This window comes from Xiphophorus couchianus, chromosome 23 (genome assembly GCF_001444195.1).
Source record: "Xiphophorus couchianus chromosome 23, X_couchianus-1.0, whole genome shotgun sequence".
In the NCBI taxonomy this organism is placed as follows: domain Eukaryota; kingdom Metazoa; phylum Chordata; class Actinopteri; order Cyprinodontiformes; family Poeciliidae; genus Xiphophorus; species Xiphophorus couchianus.
Genome location: NC_040250.1, coordinates 7,431,959 through 7,455,796, shown reverse-complemented (window position 1 = coordinate 7,455,796; position 23,838 = coordinate 7,431,959). Strand labels below are relative to the sequence as shown.

The 23,838-nt window shown below is 38.8% G+C and overlaps 2 long non-coding RNA genes across 4 annotated transcripts in view; one reads left to right on the top strand and one right to left on the bottom strand.

Moving 5' to 3' along the window:
- LOC114139101 (uncharacterized) overlaps nt 1–23,053 on the bottom strand; it is a 32,353-nt gene extending 9,300 nt beyond the window's left edge. Inside the window, exons 1-2 of the long non-coding RNA XR_003594385.1 lie at nt 20,702–23,053; nt 11,967–12,035 (exon numbers count right to left, since the gene is read on the bottom strand). This is a non-coding gene — a long non-coding RNA (uncharacterized LOC114139101). The remainder of the gene's footprint in view (nt 1–11,966; nt 12,036–20,701) is intronic.
- LOC114139100 (uncharacterized) overlaps nt 12,811–23,838 on the top strand; it is a 31,139-nt gene continuing 20,111 nt past the window's right edge. For 2 of the 3 annotated variants that reach the window (XR_003594384.1, XR_003594382.1), the window contains exons 1-2: nt 15,587–15,982; nt 20,154–20,256. This is a non-coding gene — a long non-coding RNA (uncharacterized LOC114139100). Of the gene's footprint in view, nt 13,030–15,586; nt 15,983–20,153; nt 20,257–23,838 lie in introns of those variants that run through there. The other variant, XR_003594383.1, reaches the window with a different exon arrangement.

Genomic DNA, 23,838 nt, shown 5'->3' with positions numbered 1-23,838 from the left:
GCGATGGAGTGGGTCATTCCACGGTCTGTACACACAGAGGCAGATGAATTTATTTTCACCAACATATGGGCACACATGTGAGCACATGAACACACACACACAGTGAGACAGAGAAAATCAGCCTCCCTCCACACAGAGATGATTGTCTCTTGCTTCTATCAGGTTGCATGTGTTTTTTTTCTGCAGCCATAGAGGCCTCATCCTGGGAAATTGAGCAATTTCTGATTGAAAATAGTACCGGTAATTAGAGCACTCAGTATTTGCAACCACTTGGCATTGCATTAGTATGCAAAGCTGGCAGCCAGCTTATCTTGGGGAAAACGTTTGTTTCCTTAATTGCCCTCTTAGGACAAAAGTGAACAGTGTGGGTGGGGTGGGTGGAAGAGTAAAACGTTAACGTGCTGGAGAAAGAATGGTGCCTGGTGTGTTGAGGGGCTGTGACTCCCCGAACAGAGGGGTTAAACTCCACTAATAGACTGCACGCACGGGCACACACATGGACAGAGAGTTGCAGAGGAGCAGTCATACACCCACACATGGGCACGCTCTTCTTCCATTGGCACATGGGCACACAGAGACTCTTGCAGACAACAACACAACTATGATTAGTGCGCAGATTCCAGGACACACACTTCGGCACAATTAACTCTGCAAACACGGCGTATGGTGCAAAATTAGAGATGCAAAAGTGTCTTTTTGCTGTGCTGATGAATGAAATGACCCTGACTTTGAATGAAGGATCCAAGATGCAAAGCAGTAAGAGGGTTTGTTCAGTTCATCAGTTAGTGAGCTCCCTGTGAAGCATTTATCACATGAGGTCTCTCACTTTTATGAGCTTGATGCAGAATTGTCTGTCATATTTGAAGGTGAAGCATCGCCTGCTTCCTCTGCACCTCACCAGTGCTGTTAAAACACTAAATTTAACATGAGGCAACTCCTACACTGCGTCTGTCATGTTTCTCCCAACACTTTACTTAGTGTCCTCTTTAAATGAGATCAAATTCAACATTATTTCTGATCTTTAAGGAAAATTCTGCCCACATGTTTGTTTGTTTTTTTACTTTTCACTTCAATTTTTAAAAAGTGCTGCAAACTGTTCCAGCTTTTCCACCAGTGACTCCAGATGCATTTTACTTTGATGTACCAGAAATAGCCCGTGATTCCCTCGATTGCATAAAAACTTGATATGAGACTTTCTCAGGAGACGTTATATAATTCAAAAATCACCAGCACAGTCAAAATTAAGAGGATTTACTGTTTTAGGACCATATGTGCTCCTATTAATAGCCAGGAACCCCAATAAATTTGGTTTTCTTTTTTTTCAAGACAGCAGAATCATCCTGAGACTTCAAAACTATATTGGTATCTCTTCCAATAAACTAAATCTAGCACTGTAATTATATTTTTCAGGTGGCCTAAGCATGTATTAATATACACTGCTCTCATCTTTGAAAAAGTTCTTGCCAAATTTTTAAATTTCGCTCTGTGCTCTCTCACAAATAAGCCAAACTCATTTGAGACTGCGCCAATACAGGCTTCCAGCTCGACAGAAACGCATCTGAGATATGCGAGAAACACTTCAAATGCGCCATATTGCAAACTTTCTGAAACACCACTAAGTTGAGTAGCAGAAACGCCCTACATGCGTCTAAAAACAGCGCTTTCAGATGGATTCAGATTAAATAGTTCCTCTTAAATAGTTCATTAGAACGAAAAAGTAGGTTACCACAATAATATAATTAAATAATCGCACATTCAAAACTCTGACCGCATTTTTTTTTATGTCGTGCTACTTTCGATTTAACCCATTTTTACACAAATAATTTCCAATACTAGCCTTGAAATAAATTAGAATAGATTTTAGAAATGGCAGAAACTATAGTTTGAAAATCATATCTTCATTTTTACACCGAGACGTCAGGCGCTGCAATATTGAAAGTGAATATGTATTAAAAAAATAAAATTAAAGAGTGCGGGCCTTAAGGCCTTGCTGTGGGAAAATATTATCTGGGGTGCACCTGAACGCCGCCATTCAGGTAAGTCAATTTAGGTAAACAGAGAAAATATCTAATAAGTCAAATACGTGTATATAACGGCCCACTTTTCAACTCAAACATCTGTTGCTTTTCTCAGTGAGGACATAGAAAGAGAAGAACTGTATTTAGTCTTTTATAGCCGTAGTCTACAAAAGAAATACATATTTTTCATGCACAGGAAGAAGTTGACATTTCCGACTTTTGAAGTTGTAAAGTGGATCTAAAGTTCAGTCACAAAAAAGAAGTTGGGCAAACAGCCAAGAAACCGCACTTTTGGTAAGCTAACCAAGTGAATGAATGAAAAAGCTAAAAAGAAAAGGGAAAAATAAAATAAATAAATACATAATAATAATAATAATAATAATAATAATAATAATAGGGACAGTCGATAACCTGCTAAATTGCCTGACCTAATTGCACCAAATATTATAATTATAAAGAAATGCGCGCAAATGGTCCTATTTGCACCTCTAAGTACAGTGTCCGCGCACGCTCGTGAGCGCGCGGCGGGTGGGCCATCTGGCAGCTCGAGAGGTGTAAGGTGGTTTTCATATAAGCGTCACAAATACAAAATGGATCAATAAATAAAACAACTCCAGATGTTTTTATTATTTCGATGACAATCTGGCGCAGAAGAGAATACCACGCCAACTCTGAGATTCACTCAGAGAGTTTTGGATAGCAGTATATTTTTATTTACTCATTTATTTTCCATATTCAGTAAACGGAAACTCGGGGCGTTTGAGTGATAGATCACGAAACAAATCCACTACGCAACTTCAAAAGGAATCCCCATTTTTTAGATCACCTCAGGAGACAGTTGTCAGAATGCAAGACTTCCTTAAATGTTTGTGAGGGACCAGAATGGCTTTAGGGAAGCTGAATCGGTGTCTGTGTGTACACAACCTGTCCAACAAAAGCAAGGGCTAATCCACCTAAATGACACAATGCACAGGGCCCTGTTTACACGGACTATACCCACAGAGGGCCTCCGCCTCGTCCTCAGACTGAGGTGCACATTTTTTTCTCTCTCCCTCTCTCTCTTACTTTCTCTCTTTGGCTCACAGATAGTTACAGACAAACGAACAATCGTTTGTGCAATCTACAGAAAACATAAAACAGCGACGGAGATGCTTCAGATATGATTTATATTACCTGAGTCAAATTTTTTTAATGCTACATTAAATAATTAATGCTCTGCAGACGGTTTCTCGGTTTTACACTAACTGCCAAGCCCACATCAATTTTTGTCAAACCAAAAGATGAAAATCATATTCGAAAAACAAATCAAGACCTTTTAATTTGTCTGTCAGCAATTTCAGAAGTTATTTAACTTCAAAGTAACTACAATCATTCATGACAATCTTATAACTGTGCATAAATCCTTTTCAAAAAATGGACGAAACTCTCAATAGAGATTGTAAATACATATTATCTCCAAAGAGTAAAAAATAAAATTCTACTCCATCATTAGTGCGCAAGCTGTAAACCAGACTATAACAACTAAAATATAATAATAATAATAATAATAATAATAATAATAATAATAATAATAAATTAGTTTCCAATGTAACCATAGAGGGTTGAAAAGTAACAAAATTCAATTTTCCTCGCGTTTATTTTCGTGTAGCTTTCCCGCTCCCCAATTACTCTCGTTTTTTCGCATGAATTTGCAAATAGGCCAATAAGCTTCCTTTGTGTGTCGTTTTCATTGTGCTTAATTAAATTACACTTTTTTTAAACCGCATAATGTGAAAAACGCTGCCTTATTTGTGATTCTGCATTTAACAGGATAATAAGGAGGGAAAAAGTGTTTAAACTAGCAATAAAAATGCAGCCTATATATATATATATATATATATATATATATATATATATATATATATATATATATATATATATACACTTATTTAGGTTACGATTATTATGAACTGTTTAGAAAATTAAAAGGTCTGGCAGCTGCGAAATTTTTTTTTAATTACTTTTATTACAGTCTTACATTTCCCTCCTTAATCGACTCGGAGCCGTTTTTATATCTTCCCCGTCTGTAGGTGTGCTCTACTGTCTCCGTAATTGCATTTCTCTCCAGGAGGGGGGTAGGTAATTACACTGCGGCGCAGCCAGGTAAATTCCGGCGCCTAAATTGAAATATTCCGCTTTAATCCTCGCTAAATCCCCAATTCCCAGGGCCCGGAGACGTGCGTGTGTTAGAGGGGGTCCTGCGGAGCCCCCACTGCGTGTTCAGGTGAGAGTCGACTTGCAGGATGGGGGAGGGGGATGTGGGCGTGTTGGGTGGGGGGATCGAGGGGGGCTCTCCTTTAGCCGCCATAAGCATAAAACAAGATTACTAGATATTTATCACCGAGGGTTCCCTGCGCACAGAACTAGAGCCTGACAAGTTCAGGTAAAGACTTGGAGTGTTGCATAATGAGCAGGAAATGAATTGCAGGTTGTTGTGGGGATATTTCCAACTTAAATGATTGTGCCATAAACAAAGCATCCTCATCTTTCAAGGAGTCTGTTTATGTAAATTAATCTGCGGATGCATTATTAAAACCTTGCCTGATTTGTTTGTTTTGGTTGCTATTCCAAGAGGAAGAGGCTCCTAACATTTACCAAACATTAAAACATGTCTTGTTATAAAAACAGGAAACATGATCTGAAGTTGTTTTTTCTTCTTCTTCACTGTAACAGGAGTAGAAGTTTGCACATTCCACTTGTCATGGTGTTGCCTGAATTTACCTTTCCCATATCTTTAATTTGTAGTCACCAGGAATAAAAAGGCTGAATCTCAGCTCTGGCAGCTCCCATGTCAGTCTTTGCAGGAGTGGGTGACAGAGAACAGCAGGTAGATAGCATGCTAAAATCGCATCACTAGAGACCTCACATCAAAGTAGACCAAATCTCATATTGAGTGAACTTTTAAAGCCAGAAAAGGCTGTGTGACATCAGAGTACCTAAAATGTGACTGTCATGTTTTTTTGTTGTTTTTTTTTTTCTTCCTTCAAACTTTTTGCAGGAAAAAAAAACACACAAACTCAAAGACTTGAGAAGTATTCAGAGGAAAGCACTGTTCAAACGTGCACACTAAGATTAGCAGCCTTTGTCTTACAGGAACCTCAAAGACCAATTAGATTGAGAGACGGCTGTGACGAATTTGTCAAAAAATAAGATGATAGACACAACTTTGGCAGCCAGCGAATATGGCTGGGGATTTCACTCAAGCGGAGTCATTGACAAGACACTGTCAGAAATGTGTCAGCTTCAGCAGACCTGCCAGTCGACAGAGTTTGGGACTGAGACCGATCAATTCCCCAAATGCCACAAGAAGACATAACAGCACTTTATTTTAAGTGAAAAAGTACTCTGTCCTTGGATGTATTGTCAACTTTTTTTGCTTGCAACATCCCAGGACACGGGCGTATATAAAAACAAACAAGAGCTGTGCCATATCTGTGGTTTTAAAACCTTAAAAGGAGACTTTGACCTTTCTGTTTGGACACAGCCTGTTCTGGCACATGATTTTGTTGTCCAATGTACACCAGTTCCACACCTCCAATACATGTACTCATTTCGGACTCACTATTTCTGAAGTGAAATTCAATACTCAAAGCATTTTCCTCTTCAAAGTAGTCTCCTGTTGTGCTTTGTGGCCACAATAGTGTCAATCTTATACTTTCAAAGCCTCGTCTCCATGTCAGTGTTGAGTAGCTGTCTATACGTGCCTCCGAATGGAGTTAAGGCTTTGATGGCTGGTCGGAAAAATAGTCTGAAACATTATTTAAAAAAAACTTTGGGGCGAAAAGAAGAAAACATTTTTATTGATTTGGCTGCATGTGAAATTTGAGCTGTGATTTGAGAAAATTGCTTTCATGCTCACAAACTGAACAGTTATGGTACTGAGAAAGGGTTAGGTTTAAAAGAATTGCATCAGCATTTAGGAAGAAACTCTCAAACAGCAAATAAATCTGGAAATCAAAACATCAGAATTTCTTGCAGGAAAAATACAAAAGGAATGCACAGTTTAAATATTGGTAATTTGGCTTTGATTATAATCAAGCGGTCCTGAAATAGACAGGCCAACTTAAAAAATTTCAGTTTTGGTTAATGGATCAAATAGGTTAATGATACATTTTGAAAAGGACAACAGAAATACTTGCATCAGCAGGTAAAGTTAGGCTTACACCAGACCTTTATCCAAAATGTCTGACTTCCTGTTTGCTGCAGGACTGGAATAACAGTTCTCAAGGAGATATATCTATGTTACCAATATGATAACTGGATGCTGAAGTAAGCTAATCCTAAATATTTTATATCATGTTACTTTAGGTTTAACCTATTTTAAACGACTAAAGTCCAACAACAGCCTAAAAAAATTCTAAAATATATATTTTAAAAATGACAGAAATGCATAAAAGTAGATTTGATTACATATTTTACCCTTTTTATTTGTGATAAGTTCATTCTCCTCAAGGTACAAGCTAATGGATAATTCTCATCAAAGGCCTTCGGATGTAAAAATCTCTGACCTTCAGCTTATGACCACTATGTATGTAGTTTTATTACACCAAAATAATAAAAGAATAAAGAAGTCTGCTTTGTGATATAATTGGTCAATAAAAATATGGTACTTTAAGTTGGATGATAAAACAAACAAACAAAAAAGTCTCCACAATAGAAATGATGCATTGACATTTTAATAGTGGCATCAATTATTTGTAGAACATTTATTACTAAGCTTATTATTAAGTTAGTCATAACAATTAATGGAAACTTTGATCCAAAATGGCTGACTTCTTGTTTGTTGCAGTACATGATCACAAGAGTTTTCATACATCAAGTTACCCAATTTCTTACCTCTGAATTAAAGTTGGATTTTAATGTATAGGGTTTTGTTTCATGTTACCTGGAATTTAATCTATTCCTAAATGTGTAAATTTCAGAAGCAGCCTATATAGTTAATGAAAATAAATTTTAAATAAAAATAGCACAAACAAGAAAGGAGTTTTAGTGAAATATTTTCACTTCTACCCTCTGATATGTGCATTTGCCTGTATGCTAGAGGTGACTGGGTAATAAAAAAAGGACAGAACTTGCAGATAGAGGGTCTGACAGGAATATCTCTAAAATGCATTGCAAAGCTCCAGTACTTGCTCATAGCGGAGAAAAATAATTTAAAAAAGTATGCATGTGCACTAATTTTAAGAAAGTGATCATGATGAATTGTGTTAAATTTAACTCAAAATGGCTGACATTTTACTTGTGGCAGGAAATAGCTGCAAGAGAGTTATTTTTAAGGACGATTTATTATTACTAGAACATTTCTGTGACGTGGTTGAATCATTTGTAAACGCATTTTGGTTGAATGATTGAATATAAATTCAAACCTGAAAATGAAATAACTTTATAAAATCTTAAAAAGTTTTATCAGTTCATGCATTAATTTGAGTCACAATAATTTTAAACCAGCATGACTTATTAATGTTTGTTTGGAGGATACAGCTTCAAGAGAATTATGTATGCACATAAAAATGTACATCTGTGTTCCAAATGTCCTACCACTACGTTTAAGCAAGCTGACAAGTAAGCTTTTATTTTTTTTATTACAAGGGGGCGCTGTGGAGCTGTTTGTTTATATATATTTCAATGACCATTAAATAAATATGCACTTTGGTAGAGATGCCTGCAAAATTTCAGGGTAATGGGGAGTGTTTAAGACCTAAAATGGCAATGATTTGGTAAATTATAATTATTATTGTTATTATGACAAACATTTCAACCACTGAATACATGAAGATGTTGGACATGAAAAATCTAATATTTGTCTAGAACACTCATTTGAAAACCTGCATTCAAAGCCAAGTGATGGAAAATAATCAAGTGACAATGATCAGAAGAAAGGAGAGGCAATCTCAATAAACTTTGTCATTCATCCATTCAAAGTTCAATCATATCAGAGGTGTTTTGCATAACTATGAGGCACTGCTTCTAATCCTCAAAGGGTTTTCGGCCCTCTTGGCTTTGCACTGTAGTCATTCAAGGTCGCAACCCGGTAGGAAATATGGGCTGCCATAGCAACACAAAGATGGCCTCTGAAGGCTTAGCATAATTCTCCTCTAATAGAAAAATAACAGCGCCAAATCCCGTCCTTAGTGAACTCGCTCATTTGACAGAGGCAGGCTCCCACCTGTGAAGCACATAGTCACCACAGCAATGCGCTAAGGCTGCGATAAGATGACAAAAAGCGCCCATCTCTTGATGGGGATGGGCGGCCGTAAGCTCAAGCCAAATTCTTTCTCTCCTCTGAAGTAAGTCTCTGGCCAGCTTTGGGTTTTTTTGAGTCTGGACAATGCGAGCTGCCAAATGAATCACGCTCTCTATGTAGTACCTAACTTTGAAGTGCTTAAGCATACCCTGAGAAAGAAAAAAAATCTGGCAGATGATGGTGGCTTATATAAGGATCAAAAACACTGAACTGATTTCACCTTCTCTCATGAAATATTTTAAACTCGACGAGAATGATCGACTGGCTGGAATGGTAGCTCCTACTGTAAATCGCGTAAAATCCAACTGCTTTCCGTCCTCTCAAAATATTCAACTGGGAATAAAATGCTATTAGAGTTTCTCAGTAACAAGTATTCATTTTGATTTTGAGTCTCCCCCCACCCACTTTGCTGCCAGGTACACAGAGATGGATTCCTGTCAGTGTGAGAGTTGCATCAGGATGATGAGCGCTGGGGGAGAGAATAAATTACCAGCACACTTTAAGAGTGGGAGGCGTGTAAGTTATCAGTCGCTACAACAGTGCATGGCTCTGCTTATGGAATGGATAATGAGGAGCAATATCCAGCAATGTTGCAACCATGGTGATCGAGGTACAAATCAAAGGCCCCATGAAATCATTACTGCCAAATCTGACTGTGTAAATCGCACAATTGCCCAACGACTATTTCGTCGTATGATGTGTTTCGCACGGTATGATGTGCCGTCTGTCACATGCAAAGACATTCATAAAAACGGAGTGAGATGTAGTTTAGAAATTAGGTGCCTGCTCCGCAGTGCACCTGAGTCAGCCATATTTTGCTCGATGGGATCTGTTTTGGCAAACTGTGTTCAACTGTTAGAACCTCATTGCCTGGCTCATGTGTAGCATCTGTCTGTCAGTATCCTGCTGTAGATGCCAGCCGCTTGACTGCTTTTACTCTGTGTTTCAGCCCGCTGCTATGAATCCTGTTTCTTACTTCGGAACTGTGTCCAAGTGTCATCGCGACAGGAATGTTTTTCTGTTTCATGTTGTTCGAGATGACAGAGAGGAACCGAGCGAGAGATAATCGTTACATCAAAATGTTCTTACATCTCAGCAGAATGCCACTTGGTTTCAGCTGATTGTTACTTTTGTGCTTTATCAATATAATTCAAACAGATTCGTAAGTCTTCGTTGATTCCAATCATGAAATCTTAACATTTTAATTACTCTCTATCTAGATATCTGGTTCTATGATTGTGATAACATGAGTGTGATGTATTAGTCCTCTTAAGAGGCTTTTTTGTCATGCAAATGGAGGTTCACCAGCTTTCTTTTCTTATCAAGTGATCTTTTTGCTGTTGGGCAGATATGCAGAATCATTTTAATATTCCATTTCTATTATATTAAGTCATAGCCATTTTATTACAGTGCTGATAAAACAATACCTTCTCTTTGCCCTTTACTCCTTGATAGTCTGCTCTGGCTCTTAAAATAAATTTTCTAAATTGCAGCAGCTTGTCTAAATCATGGCGTGCTTCATAGCGACTTCCCATTAAATACGCAGTGACATTTTTAATGGCCATTTGAGGGGTTAAATCTACCCTGTCAGTGGTTGGATGAATGGAATAATTAAATCAAGCCTGGATGGACTGTCCAGTGAAAAGCCAGGCTCTCGCCAGTGAAGGAAACGAGGCCGGACTATAAGCCTCCTGTTTCACACTTTTTACACAGAGCACCTTTCCACTTCAAAGCTTGCTCAGCACTATGTCTCAAAGATACACATCTCCAGGAAAGAATGGCCTCTGCTGAGATACAGGCACCTCTGGCCTCATTTAACGCCGACTGTTCCCCTCCCCCTCTCCAGGCCTGAATCCGAGGATAGAGAGGCTATCTGACGAGATCACTCAGAGATGTGCGGGAACTTAAAGGCAAGGAGTTACTGAGCATCCTACCAGGAGTCTCAAAAGGGTTCTATTAAAGCATGTTCAATATGCCGGTCAGGGCTTTTCAAAGTGTTGCACACCCTCTAGCCCCGGCAAACTCAAAGGGCATCAGAGCACATTCTGTAAGAGGAATCTGGCCCCATTAATTTAATGAGTCCAGGGTATTAGTATGCCATAGCAAGCTGAGAAAGCTCTCTTTTTTATCTTTGGTGCCGTTTTAAGGAAAGGTCTACCAACTTGGGAGTGCCAAAAAAGAACTAGGAGCAGGGTGCACTCATCGACTCTAATATCAGTTTTAGCTGTCACTCCTCAGGGCGCAATTTCCAGCCGTTAAATTGTCTTTGAGCAAACTGGAGAAGCAGATTAGGAATAGAGGGTGGCACTCCTATCGGTACCTGGTGGACCATGACGCCTGTCATTATCTCATCTACTAAAAGACAGATACAGGACAAATAGAAACCTTAGTCCAAAATGACTTGGTACATGTTGACCCTCCAACCCACAAGCTGCTATCGCTAAAAGCTACAATAATAAACCCGTATTCAAACTTTAGCCACAGTTAAATCTCACTTGTATACTAGTGAGATTTAACTGTTTACAAGATTGTGCTGCAATACCACAATATTGAAAAAATATATACTTGTATTGCATTATTCATATAACTTGGAGTTCTTCACATAAATTTTACATATTTCATTGGGATGACTAACACAAAGTAATGTGTAACCGTGAAGTGAAACTAAAAGGATTCATAGTTTTCTTTTTGCCCATGCTTCTTTGACAAATAGTTCAAGAATCCACAAATGCAAACTTTCAAGTCTTCCACAGATTTAGATTTAGGTCTGTACTTTGATTGGACCATTCTAAAACTTGAAAATAGTTTGATCCAAACGTTTCCCTCTGGCTTTAATGCATCTTGCAGCCACTATCAACTCTGAACATCTTCCACACCCCTGTTAAAGAAATGATTATGCACAGCATGATGCTGCAACCACTATGTTTCAAGATGTTTTCATAGTAAGATCAAATATTACTATAATTGGCTGCAATGGATTTAATTTAGGGGAAACAGAGTACTGGAGGGTAAATACAAATAAATACCACTTCTTGTCAATATGTAAAATACAAGGGGTTTGAATACTTTTACAAGGCATCGTAAAAACAGCTGCCAAGGTACTCTAGATGACACACAAACACTCATACACTCACAAAGTGAAAAGCAATAGCAGCTCAGCAATCGCAGCTGGTAATAATGGGCATGTATTAGCACTTGGAGACATATTTGCATAACGTATTTGGAAACACGCTGTGGACTTTATGGTGCTGTTAGCTTCTTTTTTTTCATTCAGATCTTGTCTTCAGTCATTTCGCAGCTAATTAGCTTGGTAAACAGTGATTCTTCTTTCTAAAGTTGTAACACCTTACTTTAAAAAGAACAAACATTGCAAGCTGACAATAAACTGACTGTCACCAATAAGATATTACATGGACAGTGGAGTTTGCCTTGGCCTGTCAACAAGGAAGTAGCAACTGCTGGAGCGGATTAAAGCCATATTAGCATTGTAACATAGCTGAGGACATCGCTACATCAAACGCTCCTCTTCATGCAAGTCTGGAGTCTCATCCCTGTGATGCTGAGGCCTCTTGTGACCTCTGATGGGACCCTGCTGGGCCCTGAGAGCTGTGGGGTGAAGAAGAGTGGGTCAGGATCACTGTGGGGTGCACCTGAACCAGACTTACCTGTGTCTGGGTATCTGCATACCACAACGTGGCCATGTGGCTGCAAGGAGCGAGTGCATGGACTCTGACCTGAACAACAAAGAAGGGAGAGAGCCTGGGTGAGAGGTCAGGGGGGAGCAAAGAGACGTGGAGAAAGCACACATACGACACATCGAGTGAACATGATCAGAGGGACACATCTGGCACAGCGGAGGCAGAACCAGATGCCCTCAGATGTCCTGAAGAAATCTAAGCTCAATGTAAACATGTCAGTTCAAAACTGATTGTGCTTGACTTAGGCACAATCTAACAGCACCATTTATTTCGTTGTTTCCGGAGAAAAGGTATTCACTTTTGCCAAATTGCAAATAGAAAAAAATGATTTTGAACTCCAAAATAACTCCTAGCTCAATTGTAATGAGCACTCTCGCTGAACAAACGCACCTGAAGCCCATTGAGAAAAGGTTGTTCCAGCCAACATTTATAGACATGTGATAAAAGAGAAAAGATGAAAGAACAGATAGTTGACTCTCTCCAGTCCGTCTGTTTTCTCCTTCGAGCCTGTAAGTAAGTTATTCGCCCAGTGTGTAGCTAACGAGAGAGACATATCAAAAAATATCATTTTCTATGAAACTTTTTCTCTGCTGCAATTTCACAGATATACCTGCAGTATGGTTGTTTTTAATTGTGCTATAAATGTTGTTGAACCACTTCTACTTAGGCGTTACAACTACCACCACATTTTTGTTAATGCAATGAGCTGCATTTCTACGAAACATAGCATAACATGCATGACAGGTCGCTGAGCAAATCACATGGGTGTCGGTCACATTAATGATTCAATAGTGAATCCAAAAGTAGTGTGGCAGAAGGGCGTAGGCGTTGCCTGTTTACACGGTTCAGGTCCCGTTGGGTGAGAGGCTCTGAAGGCTTTGTTTCGTGTCTCTCAGGGTTGGTCTTACTGTGACAGGAGAAAGATATTAACAGTGTTGGGGACGCTTGAAGTGGGCCTCCGTCTCCAACTGCATCTCGAAGAGCTGACTCTACACCCTGCTGGGATACATGTGGTCAGACCTACCTACAGGTATGTCCCTATTAGGCCAGACAGACATCGATTTGCCACCATTCTTTGGAAGGTGAATGCAGCACATGCGATTCTTGCGTGGTTCAAAATTGCACCATTAGAGTGCAGACCTTTTTCAACTTTTTTTTTGGTAACACTTCTCATTGACACAGAAAAATTCAACCCAGTTTATGTTGGATATTTGGTGTACCTGCCAGGTCACGAGCTTGAACAAAAACATGTGAAAACCCTTGACTTGGATTTTGGCAGCCTAAAATTATTCTGCTGTCCAGGTTCTCGTGTAGCGCAAAACACAGAAGAGGCAACTCACCGCTTTTACAACTTCATACCTTCACGTGCGAGGCAACTGGCTGTGAGCGTCCGAGTGCTGAGTTCTTTCAGCAGTTGTCGCGTGGTCTCAATCTCTTTACACTTTTCCCTGCCAGGTTCTGCTCTACCAGGCCTCCCCAAACTGTGCAATCAGCAGATGTCTTTATAGAGCAGCCCACCGCTACATGCACTGCCCGCATTCTTTGCCAAATTCAATTGGCAAAATATAATATTTTTCTTTTCTGTTATTATTCTTCTTCCAAGTCCAGCAGCCATGTTGATGTGGCACTTAATATGGATTGCGGTTGCAAAAAACCACCTCTCTCAGCAGTTTCAATTTAAAGCCAGAGTGATATATCTTTAGTTTTCTCAAGTTAGTCGTTTCTTCTGTTTTGCAGGCTTGCCTATTTGATCAATGTGACAAAAAGTAACACATCACATGCTTTAACCTCCTATGAGGAGGTTGCAAGGTTAGAATATTTTTTATATTATTGCAACAAAAAAAACTCAGTTTTTAAAATAAAATAAAATGTCCAAATGTTTTTTATAACTGATATTAAACCCTTTCTAGAAATAATATTAAATCTCAGTCATGTATTAAAAGTAAAAATATATTTTTGAACATTGTGTTTTCTAGTTTCAAGATTTTTTGTTTTGCATCTCCAAAGGCTAAAATATAATCTTGAAAAGGAATTTGTTTAAAAAAATGTTGATTGCTAATGAACCACACAGACATTAAGGTCACTCACGTAAATTTCCAAAACCCTGTGTGTGTATATACTATATACATACATATACATATGTATGTATGTACTTTTTTTGCCCTTTTCAATTTGTACGCTTTGGCCTTAAATATCAGTGACAGCTGTAGCAAATTCTTCTTAAATGTTTTTTAAATTTGACACATTTGTTGATAAAAAAAAATACATCATTGAAGATCGCGCTTTCAAGTGCCTTTACCACATAAATTCAAACTTTGTGAATTTTAATTATCATTATTGGTCATAATCATCTAATAATAAATGTTTATTCGGGAACTTCAGACCTTTCATCAGAGAAAATTGTACCATTCTGTCGCTTTGCTAGTTCCACTTAAGGAAACAAAATCTGTAATTGTCCCACTGCCAATATGGTAGTCAAAAATGTCAAAAGTAACTTTTCTGTGGAACGCGGCCATCCATCCATCATGGACATGTGGCAGCATGCATTTTCAGAAACCACAAGCACCACCTGGGCACCATCAGGGCACCGCCATGCCGCCGCTTCTTGTCTGTCACTTGGAATTTCAATATTGCTGCAGAGGGTGGCGGACTTGTTAAGGGTGGGTTACCCGTGAATTGAGCTGTCAAAATTAGCAATCTTTCTGGTTCGTTTAAAAGGCGAAATGGGTCACGCGCTGAGGCAACAGCTAAGACCCAAGAGAGACAGCATAATATCTATCAGCGGGAAATTATTCATTACAGTATGTTATCAAATTAACAAAATATTTTTCTTTATTACCATTTGAAACTAATTATTTTACATAATTGTGTCAGAATAAGTGTTGATGCTTCTGTCAATTATCCCTAACCTGACCTTTGGAAGTGATTGCGATAATGACAACTCCATAAATTCACTTTTTTTATGATTAATTGCTGATTTCGCCCGTATAATGACGGAGATAGGGAATTGTGTGCGTGTCCGTCTGCGTGGGAGTGTGTGTCTCATAAATGGTGATGTTAGATTTGTGCACTTGGCAAGCATTTTTTTTCTTTCGCTCCATTTGGTGACAGATTGGGTTTAAATAACATTATATCTTCACAGTTGTGACTCACAAGCCAAGGCGTTACAAAGTCAGGGTGAGGTTTAGCACTTCAGATGAGGACGAAGGAAAACCAGGTCGCCTCACTTTGTCTTTTAAGTTTATCACTTTCTGCAGAACCTAATCTGAGACTCAAGGGACCGTTTCCTGCCTCAATCAGTTTGCTATTTCAGAACAAAACCCATTCTCTTCACATGCTGTCACTTAAAAGCCAAAGTTTGTAGCGATTAGTTGAACAGATGGATGCACTGAAATGGTTTGAAACTTCTTTGAGCTGCCTGCTTAAGAGATAATGCTGCACTTTTGTTCTTTTCAAGCAGAAACAGAATTAACTAAAGTGGGCATTTTTCACATAAAATTATAATTTGCAAAAGTATAGACATAAACTGAACAGCATAGGTGCCTAGTCATTTTCAGATTGTCTACTTAGAAAAAGACCCACCTTCGCATTGATTAGAGCATGTCGCATTGCAGGGTGCTACCATTGCTCAATGCTTCATAGCTACCATGCTAACATCGGCGCTTTACTTTTTTCAACAAGCCTTCGAATCTGGGAGCCGAGACCACGGCAGGGTGCATTTCCTTTCCGAGCCCCAGGTAACCGGGCATGGAGGGGGATCTTGTTTGATATTGACGCTCCGGGCTCGAAAAATTCAAGACTTAATCTCACATCGACTTTCTGAACCAGCCTGCTCCACCGTCGGCCACGGCCCCATCGTCAGCCATGTTTGTTTTTGCTGCTGCTGTACTATCAAAGGCTAACTGCTTTACAGCACCTCCTGGTGCTGCCTGGGAGGAAACTTCTCTGTTTGCTGTAAAGAATCTGGGCTACATATTTTGACGGTAATAGCATCTTATTTACAATGTGTGAATTTTTTATTATCATGTTCTTTCATTATTTAACCAAATACTTTGAAACTGTGGTGATTTTGTTGCGTATCTGCCACATTTAGGAACATTTAAAACACTAAATAGGGATTTTGGTTCATGGACTCTTAACGTTATAATCTAGTCGAGGCTTTACACACTCCGCAGGTAACTCTGCTCACTTTTGCTAAGCCAAAAATCGAGTTGTGTAGCATAAGGAGGATCAGCAGTTTCTCTCAAGCACAAACTGTCAAGTCCAAGAAAGTTTCAGCAGAGTGTGGCCTTCTGCTGCAAATGTAGCTCAAGCTCAGTCAGCATTGATGCAGTTGTCCTGTTCTGAGCTGTCCGTCCCTAAAATCCGAGTCTCAGTATGAAGGGGGGCACAAAGGAGGGATAAGGGCTGTCACTTCTGCTACTACAGAGTGCATGTCAGGAGTGCATGGAAACTAATACAGACGCATTGGGGCTGACAATCAATGAGATGTCACAGAAAACAAGCTGCAGGATGTTGGCAGTCAACTTCCTGGTTACATAATGCAGGTCAAGTCTTAATTATGAGAACATCAAGTGTAAGTGAGTAAATTTAAAACAAGAAATAATACTACTTAGTAATATAATTGTATTTGATATTCTAACGGCTTAAAACTAGATGGATTTATCATTCAAGAAGAAAGAGGAAGTTTCAGACACTCTCAGCATCTTACAAAGTTACAAAAGTTACAAAATCTTGACTTCAGACTTCTATCAAAGGCTTTCCAGTCGACATATTCCCTTGCAGCAACATGCAAATATGTCCTACATCATGTGTTTGTTTCTTGTGCCTATGGTAGCAACCTAGAGGTATGCAAAGCACTGTTAAGGTCAGAAAGCTGAGATGCGTCATATGTTAAAAGCAAATTTTACATAAAGTAAATGATCAGATTTACTATAATGCAAGAAGTCCTCTAAATATACCTAAATGTGGGAAAAAAACTATCCTCTTTGAGCCACAAAACACATCGACCACATTCTTTAAATCTCCACCCAAAATAATATTAATAAATATATCAGAATGACTGAAATGTAACTATGTCAAAGAAAAAGCTTTAAGTCCAAAAAGCAGGATTATCACTCATGTGCCTATAAGGGTGCTTTTATTTGACGGTGTGAAATTGGAGCTCCTTTGAAGAACATCCACAGAACCCCTTTCTCTATTTATTTCTCATCAGCAGTGTGACTCTGACATGTGTCTTTTGTACACCAGAATTATGGCTGGGCTAAATTAAGGTACATTCAAAGAGATATGTTACCAGAACTTTTAGGTGAATAACTTTAACTCAACAGAAGGAAAATAAGGTCTGTTATATAAGAGGGTTCCTCACTTTTTTTAATGCATGTCCTTAAAGAGACACTGTGCTGAGATCATAGTCCTTTCCATCACTTTCATCTTCATCATCATCATAGGTATATGTAGGATTGTCATTTCAGAAAATCAATAGAATATCTTTTTCAAAGAAAACAAAATTAAGTAGCATACGTAAAAATAAAAGTTTGCGATTGGGGAAAATGTGACAAATTAAAAACCCGAACCATTAAACGGCTTACCGTATCAGGTGCAGTGGATATAATAATTGCGTTTTTTCTCTTGTATTGTTTTTTGGTTGAGTTTTTAGAAAATCAAAATTTCGAATATAAATAAAGATTACATTAGAAGAAAACAAATTGTTCTGGTTGATTTTAAAATGCCGATAAAACTAAAACATCTCTTATTTAAAAAAAAAAAATAATACAGCGTCGCTGTATTTATTATTATTACTGTGAAATTAAAGTAATGCAAAAATAATCAATTTGTTGTTATTGTTGTAATTTAACAACAATTTTTGCCAATTTGAGAATAAAAAATAAAATGTAATTTCTTTTGAAAATGGCAACGAATAAATGTAAAACAATTGAAAAATTACATATTTTATGTTCTTTTTTATAAAACATGTAAGAAGCTATATTTTTGTAATAAATAAAAATGAAGCATGTCTAAATTTTATCGTAAAAATTATTCTTTTAAAAAAAATATCCTTGAGCGAGTGAATATAATTTATTAAAAGATCAGCAAAAGGACATTATGTATCTGATCTAAAATTCAACAAAGCACAGCGACTTGTTTTAGAATTATTAAAGTTTCTAGCCTATGTCAGACAAACGGAATAAACTAAAACAATGAAAAAGTAATTACTTTCTTCGTACTTTTTTGTTAGTTTAGCTGTTTGTTGCAAAAGCCATCTGGTAATGCATCTCTTTGTATTTCTTTTCCATTGTTTTTAACATTTGCAGAACTTCGTGTGCGGCTTCAAAAGACACGGAAATCCATCAGAGCGCTCTTTCGAGGTTGTATCTAATTGGCGAGATTCCCTTATTTCAAGTCCTTTTTTTTATTTCTTCAAGGGACATTGTTTGGAATAAAAAGCTCTCGTCCTAATCAAATAATATGCAATGATAAATAAGAATCCCAGTTTTTGATCAAAGCCTCTGACTCAAATCAAATGTTTTTCTAAGACACTCCAAGTCTCCAAGTGTGAAACTTCTCTGAGTTTCGGAAATAAAAGGCCGCCATCTGTTTTTTGTATGTTTGTCTGTAGAGAGGACATTGAACTGTCAGCAGTGTCCCTCCTACTCATCAGGACTGTTAGATATCCTGACAACACAAATGTTTTATTCCTTAACAATCTTTTGAATTGTATTTACATCAGTAGGTCAACTGTGGTCAAAGTCTTAACAATAAATATTTTCTTTTTGATGAAAATAGAGTTCAGATCAGTTGTTTTATTTGAGCAAATTTAGTATTTAATTAAATGTTTAATGAAAAATTGGATTTGAACATTTACGTAAAAAAGGCAGGTATTTTAAAAGTAAGATTATTCTGTTTTATTCAAAAAAGATAAAATAACATTGTATTTTGATGCATTATTATTCCATCTTTTTCTTTTTTTCGTTTTTACGTTCTCAACTACATTATTACTGTAAAACATCCAGAATGTATTCACTTCGACGCAACTTAAAAAACCTGATCAGCGGGGAAACTTTGCTGGGGGAAGAACAAGAAAACTTACCAATCTTACCCTTTGAATCTCAAAGAAAACTATCTCTTACATGATTTTCCAAAGTTAGTCCATTGCACTGAAAGAAACGAAGGATAAAAAAGAAATTCCAAAGGCTTCCTCGTGTCGAACTTCGAAAGCTTTTAACTGAAAAGACTCAAACAGACTTACGTATGAGGCTGTCACATTTGCTCGTCTCAAAACTTCGAATCTGAGCGGAAAATATTTATGTAGTCACTCTTTTCCGAAAACTAAAGTCATTTGAAGAGTGTGCCGTTATTTTATTTACTCTATTGTTCACTACATTGTGCAAATTTGTAAACTACGTCATGCTGGGAAAGCTAAATTACGTGAGCGCTGAGTTCTGGCGTAGCCTTGACTTGCAAGAATCTATGGGTCAGTCACGTTACTGCACACGTGAAATACTGTAGACGACAGTAACAGTTAGCTGCCAACACAAAATGGGCAAAATTTGACACCTCGGCATGCTTCTTGCTCGAAAGTCATAAAGAGTTAACCTCTCATTTGATGTTTTTGTGCAGTAGCATGAGCATCAGCTCCATCTTCCTTCCCCTGTGTTAGCTTAGCAACAGCAGCCATTTTGTCTGCGTTTACATTGGCTGAGAAGTCTTTCTCAGGTCGTGACGCATTTCTTTAAGATTCTTGTCAGGAGATGGTAGGAGCAGTTTCATCTGAAAATTTGCAGGGGCAAAAGCTCTTAATTTGGACCTTTAACCAAGATGTCAGGTGCAAAAACGTGGATCATTTCAGGCATGCGCTGCGCATGTCCTGAGCATTGATGCTTTCATTTTCCTGCACAGAAGGTGCCAAATGGTGCTTAGTATTAACCACATAGCTGTCACACAAAGGCACACACATACAATACATTCATGTGCATTCACATCCTGCATGCGCACACACGTGTGCACTGATATATATAAATGAGATGAAGTTATCCCTTTCTTAGAGGCTGCTTCAACCACCCGCTGTGCTCTCCATCACACTACGTAGACAGCCGACCACAGGTTGTACAAACCCAGGAGTCTAGAGGTCACCTTGGCTCGTTTGCTTTACAGGGATGCATCCGCGGCGGTAGAGTGGACCACCACCATCCACAATCATACCGCTACCAACATGTCAACACTCCAGTTTAACCAGAACTTTAGTCAAGCTTTAAGGGTAAGTAGTGCTAGTTCTGCCTTTTTTGAAAAAAAAAAAAAAAGAAGTCAGATATCTGCTTTGTAGTTACGTTTGTAAAAACTCTGAAAATCCTTAATTTACTTTCATGTTATTAGATTTTCATGCTTCTTCTCAATTTTTTAGAATTATTGACTAGAAATTATTTCAATTATCTGTTTCACAGAACAAAATTATATTGTACTTGCTTTAAAAAAAAACATATTTATAACATATTGGCGATGTAAGCAAGTAAATATCAATAAACACACTGTTACTACAAGAACATGCTCTGTTGGTTTTTTTAGATTTCTGAGTCTGTTGTTAAGTTGCAGGCCAAATCACCAACCCTTGGCCAGATATTGCTGAGCTCAGGCCTAACGCTGCTACTGTAATCTATTGCAGATACCTCTGGCACAAACAAAGAGATACACACAGAGAAACTCACCACTCCTCTGCAGAAAGACTCCATCATAAAAACACTGGAGTCTCGGCTGATTCTTGTAAGGTCCCAGATGTCCTTGTTACTGAAGCAGAGAAGGGGAAAAGACCATGGGGACTGAGGCCCGGAGACAGGGCTTTCTGTATTTCAAGAGAGCCGGCCTGACTACCCCTGTAAATATAGGAGAGCAAATCCTTTTCAGGTTGAGAGTATGACTCAGGACTGCCACATAAATCAGTGCAGGCCCAGCCCGGCAAAGGCTGGGAACGCCATGGGAGTGGTAGGCGGCTCTACGGTGAGGTTTTTGGGGAAGGATTATGGATTGAGACGTACAGCTGGGAGGCTAAAGTTACACTTTTCATTACCACTTCGAGGGGGTCTTGGCTGCCTGGAAGCCAGTCAAATTTGTGAAGACTGCTTTCTCTCCCTGGAACGGTTGTAATTCTGCAGGCACATTCTTAACCTGAGGATAATTGTTTTTGATATGGCAAGAACAATTTGGCGCAAACGCATTGGGAAATGCTATTTCTTTCTCTCTTTTTTTGCCAGTGAAAGAATGAAAAAAGAAAAAAAGAGAAGGGAGAGGGTATTGTGAAAAGTCCTCATTCACCAAAAGACCAGAGTAAAGAGAGAGCAGTATGCCCCCTTCTGGCTCTTTTCTTCTCTCCCTCTTTTCTTCTCCTTTTTCCCTGGCGTCTGGAGATGTGAAGAAACGTCTTTTGATCAGTCCTGACAGAGCCCGGGCCATGTGAAGAGGGTGGCTAGTGGGACTCTGCCAATCCGTGCAAGGCAAAAAATGTTCCTAATAAGAGAGCAATAAACTAACGAATGCTGGGTGTTTGTCTGATCCACATCCTGGGTAAAGTTTGTGCCAGCACACCCAGTGCCTTCTGACGTGTATTCGACTCTCATCAGTTTCTGGACCATTTGCCAGGTCATTGCATTTCACCTGCTCACTCCCATATGGTCTGACTATTTCTGCAGCAGTCTTAAACTTAGTAGGCACACCAAAATAGAAAATTGGCTTGTTCTAGTTCTAAATTTACGCTATGGAACAGGATCACAGCTCCACATTTATGTCACTTTCTGAAAACATGTACAAAGTTTGAAAACGGAAGTGCAGGGTCGGTTCCGAGTTGTTTACACATCAACTCAGGTTATTCCCAAAGCTCAGTGCAGGTTTGAAGGGGTCATTTATCAAAGAACTCAGTTCTTTTCATAGAACAAAACAAGGAGATAGGCATGTCTCATCATCTCAATGCAGGTCAAATAAACACATCACCTCCACTGCAGGAGGAGCAGGACAACAGCACAGCTGCCAATTCCTGCTTTTTATACCGGCCTGCACCAACAGCAGTGCTGCGGGGCATCCCAGGCACAAACAGGTGCTCAGTTGGTGGAGTTGGTGCTGATCTTCAGCACCGTGAAGGTGCTAAGTGTTGGATGTGTTGGGGCTTGTGAGGTTAGGCTGGCCAGACTTTAATGGTTTGTTGGTGAGTCCGCGACTCAAGCATTGATAATTAAGGTGAGGAGAGGCAACTCAGCAGTGCCGGGGGAGACCGGCGAGGGGGACTGGCCCACGCCTAGTGGGGAGGAGAGGTCTGCCGCAGGAGGGACCAATCAAGTGTGAAGTCGAGCGCGGACCCTGGGCCTTCGTTCAGTGGGAAAAGCCTTGGCCACTAGTTCAGAGCGCCGCAACTTTCACGGATTAGTAGAGACACTATTCTGAGGGCTGAAAGGGGAACACAGCACGGAGGCGGCATCAATGCATGTGTGCACGCACACAAACACACAGTCTCCCTCTTTCTTTTTACCCTCGCCCTCCTGCACACAAAACCCACCAACAGCTGGGAGGAGGGCTGTAGCAATCGCCACATTACCATGGCAACGGCATATATCACATTTGGGCCAAAATGAAGACACATTGTGCTTCAACCGGATATTTATTCTTCCATTTAATAGAAGTATTCTAATAGTTTTTCTCCATGCCTGTAAAATGGTTCCCCCTGACTGAGTTAATGAGCTGCAATTGAAGGTGCTTAGTGCATCAGACTAGCATTTTGTCATTTTGCAAATTACAGGATAACAACATTGCAAATTTAACTTGTGTAGTTTCATTGCAAAGAACCCCGAGCATCTGCTGTGAAGAGTTGCATGTTTGTTAATTTCCTCCAATTTCCTTGGTCCTGTGCTCAAATCTGTGTATCACATTTGAAAGACGTGTTTCTTTTAAGTGAACTCATTGCTAAAATTAAACTATTTTCACTGTCCTGCGCTTTTGGCAGGTTCAGCTTTGAAGCATAATCACTAAACACTTTTTCTCATTTGGTTTTAAATGTAATTCTTAAAAAGCAGATAAAAGAGCGGATATTCTTCTGAAAAAGGGCTGTGGCCGTGATTACGTAATGAAAATATTAAATATTTGAAGTTTAAAGAAATCAATTAGTCTTTTGAAGAGTTTAAAGATGATTCAAGAAAATATAGACACACTTTGTTTTTTTTCTTAAAGCACTTCCTGTGTAACTGGAGAATTATTTATAAAGTATATTTGCAGATGGGAAAGTTTATTTCAGAAATGTCAAAATATTTCTAAGTATTATAGACCAACAGCAGTCAGTACAGGACTGTCAGTCTTCCTTTTCCTTTGCAGCACATCCTCAAAAAGATTCATTTTAACAGCCTATCTGCAACTCTGATCAACAACTTGCATAAAAAACTATGTATGGAATAGTACCTACTGAGAATAACAGATTTAAGCTTTTAAATGATCAGCAGTTGACTTTTATTTATCAGTGATAAGTAATGAGAAGGTTTATTTATTTTAGAACCATGATATGATGCATTCCTCCGTTCAGATGTAGCATTTCCTCCACCATGTGTCCGGAAACAAACTCCACAGTCTCCCCCGGACTGACAGCTTTAGCTGAACTAAAGGGTGTCCATTGTTTTGGAGATGCCAGCTGTAGCTCTGGCATCTCCCTTTGAACTGGCAACCATTGTGTAGCTTTGTGTCTTAAAGTGCTTCTTCATATTTAAACTCTTTCCACCAAGCTGTATGTCTTATTTAGATGCTATTTTTGTCTGTATTACCAATGAATTTAAAATAATGCATTTACTTTCACAGAGTAAAGGCTGTTCTATTC